Source organism: Schistocerca cancellata, chromosome 2 (assembly GCF_023864275.1).
Source record: "Schistocerca cancellata isolate TAMUIC-IGC-003103 chromosome 2, iqSchCanc2.1, whole genome shotgun sequence".
Lineage (NCBI taxonomy): Eukaryota > Metazoa > Arthropoda > Insecta > Orthoptera > Acrididae > Schistocerca > Schistocerca cancellata.
In genome coordinates this window covers 388,234,452-388,248,744 of record NC_064627.1, presented here as the reverse complement: position 1 = coordinate 388,248,744, position 14,293 = coordinate 388,234,452, and the positions used below count along the sequence as shown (strand labels likewise).

At 42.6% G+C, this 14,293-nt stretch overlaps 1 pseudogene; it reads right to left on the bottom strand.

The window, feature by feature from the left end:
- Nucleotides 1-1,062: 1,062 nt before the first annotated feature.
- On the bottom strand, nucleotides 1,063-1,180 carry LOC126163434 (5S ribosomal RNA; annotated as a pseudogene).
- Between the last annotated feature and the right edge of the window lie 13,113 nt (nucleotides 1,181-14,293).

The window sequence follows — 14,293 nt, the reverse complement described above, 5'->3', positions numbered from 1 at the left end:
AAGTGCAAAAGTCATGGAACTCCATCCCACAAACTGACATCTGGCATTTGTACAACACAATACATGCACGTTCGCATGCTCTCATTCAACAATCTGGCAGTTACAACGGTATTAATGTATCAGCTTTTCACAATTGAAATACTTTATCTCGCGCGTATTTTAACCTGTGATCATGCAAAATTAATCACTTAAATATGTTCCCTAGACAACTATAAACCCGAAATTTCATCACTGTGCATTAATTATTCTTTGGTGTTGCAATTTTTTTCCGTAAGTGTATCAGCTGTAGAAAACGGGTAGAATACAAGAGATGTCCTCATTTCATCATTTTCTTCAACTTTTGACATCAGTGTAAGATAGCTGTATACATGTGCCACCTCCTTCCGGAGAGATAATGTAGGGTAGGGGTGTGTGCGGCCAGCTAGCGCATCGAATGAAGTAACCGGACCAGATATGAGCGTTCACCCGGCGCGGCCGCAGGTCAATAGCACTATTGTGCCGAGGGTCACCGCGTGGCGGCTCCCGCTGCCACCTGACCTGGCGCACACCCTTCTACCAACACAGCACCGGAGTACGTACCCGTGACACTGAAGCTGTCGGTACACGGGAAAAGGCAGCTAACGTTTACGGGCACGCAGACGGGATATCCAAACGTTGCGAAACAGTGTTTTCGGCACACGGCACGAGCTGCTAAACGTGTTATTGCGTTCTCAGTGTTCTCCAGCAGCAGTTGTCGGGTTTATTTGGCTCGCAAACAATACAGTTTGTACACGAAAAAGGGCGCGCGTGAAGAATTGCTACCTTGGCTCTATTAGAAATCACGCTTTCTTTCTTGACCATATGCTAGTCTGTGGTATAAAAGCACTCCGTCAGCAGGCCACGAGTGGCCTACCGGGAACATCCAATCGCCGTGTCATCCTCAGAGAAGGATGCGGATAGGAGGGGCGTGGGGTCAGCACACCGCTCTCCCGGTCGTCATGACGGTATTCTTGACCGCAGCCGCTACTATTCGGCCGAGTAGCTCCTCAATTGGCATCACGAGGCTGAGTGCACCCCGAAAAATGGCAACAGCGCATGGCGGCCTGCATGGTCACCCATCCAAGTGCCGACCACGCCCGACAGCGCTTAACTTCAGTGATCTCACGGGAACCGGTGTATCCACTGCGGCAAGGCCGTTGCCCTAGTCTGTAGAATACATAAATAAAACTTCAACATCCCTGAACGTGTAATAAGGCAAAAATGAAAGATAGTTTCCGCCAGTAAGGGCACCAGCTTATAAAACTTCACCAAACCGAACAAACTCTCTCCTGACAGGGAGCGCACGCACACTATGTGACCAAAAGTATCCGGACACTCCCAAAAACATACGTTTTTCATGAAACTTCCTGGCAGATTAAAACTGTGTGCCCGACCGAGACTCGAACTCGGGACCTTTGCCTTTCGCGGGCAAGTGCTCTACCATCTGAGCTACCGAAGCACGACTCACACCCGCTACTCACAGCTTTACTTCTGCCAATATCTCGTCTCTTACCTTCCAAAGGTAAGTAAAGCTGTGAGTACCGGGTGTGAGTGGTGCTTCGGTAGCTCAGATGGTAGAGCACTTGCCCGGGAAAGGCAAAGGTCCCGAGTTCGAGTCTCGGTCGGGCACACAGTTTTAATCTGCCAGGAAGTTTCATATCAGCTCACACTCCGCTGCAGAATGAAAATCTCATTCTGGAAACATCCCCCAGGCTGTGGCTAAGCCATGTCTCCGCTATATCCTTTCTTTCAGGAGCGCTAGTTCTGCAAGGTTCGCAGGAGAGCTTCTGTAAAGTTTGGAAGGTAGGAGACGAGATACTGGCAGAAGTAAAGCTGTGAGTACCGGGTGTGAGTCGTGCTTCGGTAGCTCAGATGGTAGAGCACTTGCCCGCGAAAGGCAAAGGTCCCGAGTTTGAGTCTCGGTCGGGCACACAGTTTTAATCTGCCAGGAAGTTTTATATCAGCGCACACTCCGCTGCAGAGTGAAAATCTCATTACGTTTTTCATATTAGATGCATTTTGGTGCCACCTACTTCCAGATACTCCATATCAGCGACCTCAGTAGTCATTAGACATCGTGAGAGAGCAGAATGGGGCACTCCGCGGAACGCACGCACTTCGAACGTGGTCAGGTGATTGGGTGTCACTTCTGTCTTACGTCTGTACGCGAGAGTTCCACACTCCTAAACATCCCTAGTCCACGTTTCCGACGTGATAGAGAAGTGGAAAAGTGAAGGGACACGTACAGCACAAAAGCGTACAGGCCGAACTCGTCTGTTGAGTGACAGAGACCGCCGACGGTTGAAGAGGGTCGTAATGTGTAATAGGCAGACATCCATCCAGACCATCACACTGGAATTCTACACTGCATCAGGATCCATTGCAAGTAGTACGACAGTTAGGCGGAAGGTGAGAAAACTTGGATTTCACGGTCGATCGGCTGCTCATAAGCCACACATCACGCCAGTAAACGATAAAAGACGCCTCGCTTGGTGTAAGGAGCGTAAACATTTGACGGTTGACGGACATCGATACCTCTCCTCAGTGCAGCACTCCGTGAAGAATGGGCTGCCACACCCCAAGAAACCTTACAGCGCCTGATTGAACATATGCCTGCGAGACTGGAAGGTGTCATCAAGGCTAAGGGTGGGCCAACACCATACTGAATTCCGGCATTACAGATGGATGGCGCCACGAATTTGTAATTCATTTTCAGCCAGGTGTCCGGATAGTTTTGATGACGTAGTGTATTTAGGTATAATATAAAATATTGCAGAAATTATTTCTATTAATTTCGTAGAAAAATCCTACAACTTTTTCGAAAACGTGAAGACGAAAAAAAAAAATTGTATTCAGCAGTACGCGAACCCTCTACCGGGGCTCTTTAGCAATTACGCTGTGCTCAAACATTGCTTATACAGACCTCGTATTTTGTGTTACAGTCTTCTAAAACCTTTAATCGTCGAAATTTTATTAATTCACATTTAATTACAACAAATCCTAACAAGAACGACACGTTCTCACGAATCTTTAATGGGTCGTTGCCTTAAAACGGCTTACTATCACAACACGCGAATTAAAACGCGAAAATAACTAAATACGAAAATTCTTTAACCGTTAATATGACGTATCTTATCATTTTATTACAACATATCGTGCTAATAACGATTCGTTCTCGAGGCATTCAATGCGGTGGTGCTTAGAAACAGCATAAGTGTATTCATAATAACATAAAACCCACCGCTCATGGGCATCTACTGAACACGACAAATACAGTATGACGTCTTGTTTTCTGCTTGTGCAGTAGGGAGAGCTCTTGCGTTCTATTGGTGGCACGTTGTCGAAATATAGCAGAAATTTTTTTGTGTTTTACGTGACGAAATGGCTCCTCGGCGTCAAATAGCAGCAAGTGACGTCATGAAATCCGTAGAGCACCACGTTAACGTCAGCTAACTCGTCCCGCGTGCCGACGGCTTAAGCACGAGCTCGGTGGCTTAAACGTGCTAACGATTACATTCCAACATCAGTCACATAATGTTAGGAAGAACTTCGCTAACAGCCGGCCGGAGTGGCCGTGCGGTTCTAGGCGCTACAGTCTGGAGCCGAGCGACCGCTACGGTCGCAGGTTCGAATCCTGCCTCGGGCATGGATGTGTGTGATGTCCTTAGGTTAGTTAGGTTTAATTAGTTCTAAGTTCTAGGCGACTGATGACCTCAGAAGTTAAGTCGCATAGTGCTCAGAGCCATTTGCACCATTTGAACTCCGCTAACAGCTGGAAAAGTTGTTGTTTATTAAAACACAACCGGTTTCGCTGCTTAAAGCCGCATCATCAGGTGCAGCAACGTTAAAAGATCGTAGGCATAACCATCGCTCCTAGTCAAAATGTACTATTCAGAGAATATTGGCGATAATATGTCGAGTAGTACTGACGATATTCTCTGAAGAGCAAATTTTTACTAGGAGCGATGGTTGTATGCCTATGATCTTTTAACGTTGTTGCACCTAATGATACAGCTTTAAGCCGCGAAACCGGTTGTGTTTTAATAAACAACAATTTTAGCAGCTTTTAGCGGAGAACTTCCCAACACCATGCCTTTCAGCAGCTGCGGTTGCCCGGAATATAAAATAGTTTGTCAGTCACATTTTCTTCCCATCCTAGGCGCGAGTTGCAGGAAAGATTTGTTTTCGCAAGTGTACCTGCATTTAAATACGTACTCCGCAAAACACTGTGAAGTGCACGGCAGAGAGGATTTCTCATTGTACCGCGTATAGGGGTTTCTTCCGGCTCAATCTACGTACGCGGCACGGCAACAGTTATTGCCTATATGGGTCTGTGAGCGTTGTGATTGGTCCAGTTTTGTCTCCGCGCTCTCTACAAAAGCTGTGCTTAGAAGGCTCCTTTATAATATATTCCTAAATTCCTCACTTAACATGGCTCATGAAACTTTGCAAGCAGACTTTCGCGGGATAATTTGTGTCTATCATCCAGCGTCTTCCAATTCAGGTTTTTCAACATGTCAGTGACGCTCTCCAGTGAGTCTACATCTGCATCTACATGACTATTCTGCAGTTCACACTTACGTGCCTGACAGACGGTTCATCGAACCACCTATTTCTCTGCAGTTCCACTCTTGAAAGGCGCTTGGGAAAAATGAAAACGTAAACTTTTCCGTACGAGCTTTGATTTCTCTTATTTTATTATCACGATCACTTCTTTCTATGTTGTTAGGCGCCAATAAAATATTTTCAGATTCAGAAGAGAAAGTTGGTGATTGAAATTTCGTGAAAATATCTCCCCGAAACGAAAAACGCCTTTGTTTTGGCAGCTCTCTTTTCATATCCGTGACACTCTCACCCCTGTTCCGTGATAATATAAAAAAACGACCTGTCCTTCTTTGGACTTTTGCGGTGTCCACCGTCAGTTCTATCTGGTAATGATCCCATACCACATAGAAATACCCTAGCAGAAGACAAACATGCGTAGTGTAGGCAGTCTCCTTAGTAGACCTGTTGCATCTTCTGAGTGTTCTGCCAATAAAATGGAGTCTTTGGTTTGTCTTCCTCACAATATTATCTATGTGATAAATCCAATCCGAAGTTCCCCGTAATGGTAATTCCAAGTATTTAACTGAATCAAAACCCTTTCTGTAATTTACCGTGTAACCGAAATTTACAAAATCCTTTCAGTACTCAAGTGGATGACCTCACATTTTCCTTCCAGTCGATTGCGACTTTTTGCGCCATACAAATATCCTTCTGATGACTTGAGTAGACCGCAGATGACTTTGTCACCTGCAAACAGCCTAAGAGGGCTGCTTAGATTGTCCCCTGGATTGTTTGTACAGATTAGCAACAGCAGAAGACCTACATTTCCTTGGGGAATTTCTGATTTCTCCTTTTTCACCTGTTTTGCTCGATGCTTTCTGTCGATTACTGCGAACTGTGACCTTTCTGTCAGGGAATCAGTAGCACAACTGACACTACACTCCGTAGCCAAGCTATTTGTTCAGTTAACTGATAGTCTAACCAACAAGTGAGCATTCGTGCTGCCCTTCTTTGGATACATTCAGTATTCACCGTTAGTCTTGATTGGTATAGGTCCCATACTCTTGGGCAATATTAGAGAATGGGTCGTACGAGTGTTTTGTAACGATTGCCTTTTGCCAGTATCCCACCAATTAACTTAAAAGTCTGTAACGTCTTTTAACTAGGAACTCTGTATTTCATAACCCTACCAATTTTTACATGCCGGTATTTATGAGCTGACAGAGTTCAATCGACTCATTGATTTTGTAGTCAGAGAACAGTACTTTTTTCGCTTTGTGAAGTGCACAAACAAGCATTTTTGAACATTTGAAGAAAGTTGCCAGTCCTTGCACCTCATGGAAATCTTATCAAGATATGACTTTATATTTATGCAGATATTTTTAGAGTATATTGCAGTATAGATAACTGCATTATCTGTGAAAAGTCTGCGGTTACTATGTATTCATATTAGCTGCCAGGCCATCAATACACAACATGAACAACAGTAGTCCCAACACACACGCCTGAAATTGCTTGTATTTCTGTCGTTGACTCCCCGTGCAAGATAACATGCTGCATCTACCCTGCGAAAAATTCTGAACCCAGGCACTAATTTAGTTTGATACTCCATACTGACGTACTGTTGTAAGGACGTCGTGTAAGAAAAGCACGAATTCGGTTACGAATGACTGATGTTTAGTGCTAAAACATGGGCCCGAGATAGAACAACCGTCAAATTTCTGCGGCAAAGAGGCTAAACGGTAGTGTCACTCCTCAAAACAAATGAAAAACTAAATTGAGGGAGGTAGGATGTTAAGTATTGCTACAGAGCCGAGGCGGGAAGCACACAACATTTACTTTAAACAATAAAATTTCGTGTCTTCGCCTTAACGTTTTCGATGAAAAAATGAGAGCTTTAAAGGGTTTCCTCCATCTGAAAAGCATTAATTTATTTTATCGTAATAAAATTTACATGTAACTAGAAATTCTACAATTTCTTCCGACAGCACTACTTCCAAAGAATGAAGAATGATTCAAAAATAAGAGCCATTCGAGCGAAACAAAGCTTGCTTTACTCATACCCAAAAGCTCGCTACAAACGGCAGCTGCAGGTTAAAAAAAAAAAAAATGGTTCAAATGGCTCTGAGCACTATGGGACTTAACATCTATCGTCATCAGTCCCCTAGAACTTAGAACTAATCAAACCTAACTAACCTAAGGACATCACACAACACCCAGTCATCACGAGGCAGAGAAAATCCCTGACCCCACCGGGAATCGAACCCGGAGACCCGGGCCCGGGATGCGAGAACGCTACCGCACGACCACGAGCTGCAGACGGTAGATGCAGGTGTCTTCCTGGATTTCAGTAAGGCTGTCGACACTATCACATTGTCCAGCACTAAGCAAGATACGATAGTTTAATTTCATTCATCATAATCGATTTTTTTGGAAAGCAGAAATTTCGTGGTTTAGAGAATAAAAACTGCTTCAGCGACGTATTTTTTCATGCTTAGCACGATGCATTCCATGAGTGTGTTCTCGTTGTTAAGTGCGTTTGCTGTCTTGTAATGTTTGCATTTGTGATTTTCTGCCTCTCTTATACCGTAGGCGATTTTTTGAGGTTATATTCCAATAGGAAAATCGGACAAAGTAAATATTCGATTTTTAAAAAAAATACTAATGTTAGAAACAGAATTTTCGCCTGCCTACTTATTTAGAGGTATTGTGCCGTCTCCATTACGCAGACTATCACACAAGCGCTAACAATCACTTACAGTGTTTGTTTTTGTACTAAAAACATGCTGCAATAACGTTATGATAGTATAGTTTCACAAAGAGGTTGTTTACAGTCAGAGGTGTTACACCTTCTTTGAATTACATTATTTACATAGAGATGTCAGTTATACAATTTATTTTACAGTTGTTGACTGTTAATGACTTTTATATTATCGATTATGCTTTATATCAAGATTTTATTATACAGAGTCTCATTTCAAATGTGTAACTGTCTCGGGGAGCATTTCGCACACTACGGAAAGAAAAGTGATAAGTCGTCAAAAAACTGAAATCATAGTTTTTGTCACTGAAAAACATGTGTTAAGCGCTGCAACACGCACGAAAAACTTCACATCTCTATGTCGCAATTTGTCCACTTGAGGGCAGGTTTGTCAGTTTTCATGATTCGCCATGGCAAGAACAGTGACAGAATGAGATTTTCACTCTGCAGCGGAGTGTGCGCTGATATGAAACTTCCTGGCAGATTAAAACTGTGTGCCGGACCGAGACTCGAACTCCCGAGTTCGAGTCTCGGTCCGGCACACAGTTTTAATCTGCCAGGAAGTTTCAAGAACAGTGACACTTCAACTTTGTTACTGGCGGGTGTACACGGGTCAGTCAAGAAGAGTGGCACGTTTTAGGTTGTGAAGTTTTTCGTGTGTAAGCTAAATAGAATGTATATTTAATAGCACTGATTATTAAAATGTCTGTGTTTGCACAGTGTCTGTCTCTCACATTAGTGTCTTTCAGGCATGCCCGCATGTCTAAAGGAACAAATACTGTTTCCACGATTAGAGCTGTTGTAAATATTACGAACTTCCGTGCGCTGCAGCTTACACGGAAAAAAAATGGAAATTTTTGCTATAAGGAAAGTCCGTGTTGAATCCCTTATCCTGGCGAAAAGTATTCCTACATTATATAAGCCAACTTATTATACTATTTTTTCGTAAATTGTATCCCTTAAACTGCACCTAATTTATATTCTTCATTACAGTGTATTAATTTTCATGAATTACAATTTTGCATTTTTTATTTTTCTAGTACAACAATTTAATCTTGTCTTTCATTTTTTATTGTAACTTAAATACTAATTTTGTCTGACGGAGGTTCGAATTTCACATTTTAATACATTAAGTAAAAAAAAAATGGCATGAGAAGCGACAAGATTATTAACTGAGGAGTCATAACAAAAACAAAAAAGTTTTTAGTAAATTCAGAAAAGTGACACGACTCAAAGAATTAATTATTAATTACCTGATACCATGACGAGTACAGAATTACGTGTCCATATTACTGTTGTAAAGACTATAATACAATTTACTGGCAAAATTACTTACTTGAAATATAAAGAACAATTACACTGTTTCAATACAAGTTTTATAGAATTCTTTAAGTAGATTTTTCTTAAGTACTGCATTTTTAGTTGTGTCACTGTTCTTGTCGGGGTGCGGTTTGACTTAACAGAATACAGTACGCTATACTGGACGGTGAATGTTCCGCAAGACGAATACAGCATCGATTCTGCCCCAAGGAAGTGTAATAAAAGATTCTAACGATTGCAAATTACAGAGTCGATTTATTATACAGGATCAGAAGCACTATGAGATTGTTCGTTGATGAGGCTGTTGTCTACAGGGAGCAGTCGTCGTTGGAGTGCAGTAAAGAACTGCGAAAGACTTGGGTAAGATTCCCACTTGGTGTAGGGAATGCAGTTCATTTTAAACGTGGATAAAAGTACAAGGCAGATCCAGTTCCGATCACCGATCAAGAAAACATAAACATCGTTAAATAAGAAATATTTATTGGAATACTTATGTCCATTCACTGGCTACTTCACAATGTAGTGACCACTAGAGCTGAGGCATTTGTTGTAACTGTGCATCATCAGTTGTGTGCCGGCCGGAGTGGCCGTGCGGTTCTAGGCGCTACGAAAAAAATGGATCAAATGGCGCTGAGCACTATGGGACTCAACTGCTGAGGTCATTAGTCCCCTAGAACTTTGAACTAGTTAAACCTAACTAACCTAAGGACAACACAGACATCCATGCCCGAGGCAGGATTCGAACCTGCGACCGTAGCGGTCTTGCAGTTCCAGACTGCAGCGCCTTTAACCGCACGGCCACTTCGGTCGGCTAGGCGCTACAGTCTGGAACCGAGCGACCGCTACGGTCGTAGGTTCGAATCCTGCCTCGGGCATGGATGTGTGTGATGTCCTTAGGTTAGTTAGGTTTAATTAGTTCTAAGTTCTAGGCGACTGATGACCTCGGCAGTTAAGTCGCATAGTGCTCAGAGCCATTTGAACCATTCTGAACCATCGGTTGTGTGTCCGTGTCATATGAGTCTGCCGCCAACGCCCTGACGATATCACTTCAGTATGCACCTCACCGTCGTTGTGGGAACGTTTTTTCTGACAGGCAACGATTCACGATACGGAAAATATGTAAGTCACTTGGGGCGAGATCTGAGATGGAGGGCGGGTGATCAAAGATCTCCAATCCAAGCTGACTCAACAAACTTCGTGTGGTGTTGGTTGTACGAGGTCGTGCATTGTCATGCAAAAGCATAACACTTCTTGTCGACAACCCACGTCTCTTATTCTGTTACGCCCTCCTTAGATTTTTCAGTACCTGTTAATACCGATCAGGATTTACGGTCTCCCCTCGTAGTAAAAATTCGCACAGGAGGACTCTACAGCAAACCCGTAAGACAGTGCACATGATTTGAAGAGACTGTCTGCTTGAATTTGGTTTTCACATGAGAATCACTGTGCCGCCAATGGTTCAAATGGCTCTGAGCACTATGGGACTTAACAGCTGTGGTCATCAGTGCTCTGGAACTTAGAACTACTTAAACCTAACTAACCTAAGCACATCACACACATCCATGCCCGAGGCAGGATTCGAACCTGCGACCGTAGCAGTTGCGCGGTTCCGGACTGCGCGCCTAGAACCGCGAGACCACCGCGGCCGGCGTGCCGCCAATGCACGGATTGTTTCATCCCCAGTCGGGGGAGGCATCAGCTTTCTCTGCGTACCGCTGTACGACATTCAAAGCCGCGGGCAGACCTTTGGTTTCGTGTTCCTCTGTCAGTTGCCTTGGCACTCATCTTGCACACACTTTATGAAAACGAATAAACTGGGATACAATTTCGCGCAACAGCGAGAGAGACATCTGGGAGGGATGACAAGTGAGTTCTGAAGATGTGAAGCACGGAGCCTGAGAAGGTGCTTGCCGCACGTTTTCCATCAGTCTTGGTGTCACCAGCGACAGTCGGCCACTACGGTCTTCATCGTGAATATTGGTTCGTCCTTCAGCGAATTGCCTGCACACTGTCTCTCATAATGTCGTGTCCTACACGTGACACAACTGGCGATTGATCTCTACTGGAGATTGCTTCTGAGCGTGCAAAAATCAGATGGTTGTTCACGCCTTGCAGTTGCTGGGATCCAGTATCAGAAGCACCCACTTTATCGTAGTACTGTGCGGTAATCACTGCTATCACAAGACTGAAACAACACCGTTTTATTCCCGCGCACGCGCATTTCTATCCGACTGCTCATACCATCTCTGGGCGCGATCGTAACTTATGTTCTGAATGCACCGAATAAAATAACGACTATAACAGACAGAAGGAACCCTATAGTATCTAAGTGGTGAACTATTTAGAGGTAAAGCCGTCGGCACATGGTCCCTGCTTTTGAATAACTTGAGCGTGCCCAGCTCAACGTCCTGCTGAACACTCAGGAGCGATGCGACTCGTGCAGACCGTACGTTGTTGGGTTGGTTGGTTTGGGGAAGAAGACCAGACAGCGTGGTCATCGATCTCATCTGATTAGGGAAGGATTGGGAAGGAAGTCGGCCGTGCCCTTTCAGAGGAACCATCCCGGCATTTGCCTGGAGTGATTTAGGGAAATCACGGAAAACCTAAATCAGGATGGCCGGACGCGGGATTGAACCGTCGTCCTCCCGAATGCGAGTCCAGTGTCTAACCACTGCGCCACCGTACGTGGGCCCCACTGTGGTATACGCAATCGCAACGCGCTCCAGCGGCAGTTGTCGGCTGTATCTGGTTCGTAAATTACACTGTTCATGAAATGGACGGGCGTAAATGTCCTACTTTGTCGCTATTAAAACGTACTTTCCTCCCTTGTCCATATGCTAGTCTGATTGTTCTGTCTGTAGCAAAGAAAAATAAAAACTTCAATATTCGTGGCAATATTATAAGGCAAAAAGGAAAGTACCATGTCCAGTCAATGAGGACGTTGGCTTATACCTAAAAGTTGCATTACAAATACTGCGATACATATTTACAATAGTTCTCCATATAAGATAAAAATTATTTCATCATTCTCACTTTTTAGTTAAGCCCTAAGGTCATTCTTACTTGATCACTGTTGTTACTCAGCAGCAGAATCTCTACAACATGTGAATTATAAAACTTAAAAGACAAAAATGGCAAAATATAGTAGTGCAAGTTGTAAATTAAGCCGATGGGACAAACTCACTCCCCAAAAATAGTGTACTTATATTTACATAACATCGTGTATTATAGCCCATTTTTATAATAAACTAATAAGAAGGTATCAGAACCCATTAAAAATGAGAAGGTTAGAAAAAAAAAGTACGCTGCGTGGCACGATCCATCAACATTTACCAAATCTTATCCATGATGCTGTGACGCTATTCATTACACTAAAACAGGCGATCTTATCTAGCTTGTTATCGTGTTCTGAAAGCTTTGATCGTAGCTAGATTACTCAATCAAATTTAATTGCTATGAATTGTACCAAGAACAACATTTTTTAAATGGATTCATGCCGCTGCCTTCAAATGGCTTGCTCTCGTAATAATTCTTTTACCACGAATATGACGTTTCTCGTCATTTCATTAGTACGAATCGTAAAATAAACGGCGGATTTTCAAGAGCTCTTCAGTTCGCTGGTACTCATATATACGTATGGTCTTCAATTGAAAGCCAATATGGCACCTCACAACTCTGCACCGAAGGGAGATAGCGTGCACGGCCGACTGGATAAATAAAAATAAGTATTAGGGAAGATGAATGGAAGACTTGGCTTTGTCGAAACGGTTCTGTGAATAAGAGGGGCATCTGCAAAGGAAGGCGCCACGCAACAGACAGAAAGAATTTACTGACACGCTGCTACCGTAAGAGATCGCTATAGCTCATACACAAGTGTAGCAGAAATGCTCAGGCAACTTAACATGGGAATCCGTAGAAATGACGACGTAGTTGTCGCGAAACCCTTGTAACTTAACGAGACTAGGGAGAAAGCCTCGGTGGAACTGAACAACAAGTAGTTAATGTTTGTTTAGCGCTCGAGGACTCGCTTACAATAGGAGACTGTAACTTAACGAGTCTTGGGAGAATCCCGAGACTGCAGTGAAACGTATCAGGTAGTTAAGTGGGTTTTGAATGTGACCAAATACGAACAGAAAGCTATAAGCTTGGAAATGGTTTCCGCTAAGCAGGTATTGACAGGGCCACCTAACAAAGACAAGATTAGTACGAGCGAGCGACTGGGTTTTACCGGCCGGGCGATTACAGGCGGCCGCAGGGCAGCCGCGATGGACCCGAAGCATACAGCTGGCTAACGGTAGACAAGGTACACACTTTAATAGCATGAAATGACGCTAGGAAGACTGGTACAGTAAATGCAAGAGCATCAAATCAATCAACAGAATGCAATAAAGCGTATAAAAATTTCAACAGTAATCATGCACATATTTGCAATTAAACAAATAATTCCACAACTGTTTACACTTACTGAGTGGTAAATAATTTTATTATGCACAGTAAATCATTTGACCGGTGATGGTACTGCACAGTAGATATCATCGAGGCAAGCAACGAATATCACAGTGTTGTTGTTAAATATTCTGTAATATTAAGTCGAACCAGACAGTTTCCCACAGTTATACTGATGAAATGAAGCAGTATGTAGTTATTAGTGAATCGATTTAATAATTTGTGGTCAATGCTGATTATAATATGAGTGGAGGTGCGCTAGAAGCACAAATGTGTCAATTTTAATCGGATATGTAATTAAAAACTATAAGAATTGGTGTCAACAGAAGAGACATAACATATCTTGTCAATTAGAATACTTATTTTAGATATAGTTTAATTAGTATAAGAATGGTGGTCGATTTTCATATCCACATACAGGCAAGAAATGAGACACAAGTCAAAACACGGCAAATTTTTAGTTTCTGTCGGTGAAATATACGTGTAAAGAATCCCAACGTGAGCGTAAAACATATCTCTATTTCGCATTTTTTCCTCTTCAGGGAAGTCGTGTCAGTTTGTTGTAGGCTACTACATTATTCGTCACGGCAAGAACAGTGTCGCTACAGCTTTGCAGGTGTGCGTGAGTCATTCAAGAAGAGCGGCACATTCTGAGTTTCGAAACTTTTCGTGTATTAGGTAAGTTAGATGTAATTTTTAATATTATTGATTATTAAAATGTCTGTGTTTACACAGTGTCTGTATATTACATTACAGTGTCCTTCAGAAATGCTTTTGACGATTACGGCGGAAGTAAATATTACGAGATTTCATGAGTTGCAGCGTACAAGGAAAAAAATGGAAATATCTGGTATAAAGAAAGGTCTCAGTGAAATGTATTCCTGCCTTACATAAGCAATTTAATGATTCTAAATTTTCCTAAAATGTGTTCTTTAAATTTTACCTAATTGATGTTCCACATTGAATTGCACTAATTTTCATAAATTACAATTTTGCATTTTTTTATTTCTCTAATACGGCAATCTAAGCTGTTTTTTTATATATTTACTACGAAGGTTCGAATGTTGTATTATATTATAGTAAATATACGAGGGTTGGAATTTTAATAATGGTAACTATTTATTTACAGCTCGTACAAAGTAGATACGTGTTTCAAAGTTTTACCGACCTTCAAAGTAGTCATCAGCATTATGTATAACCCGT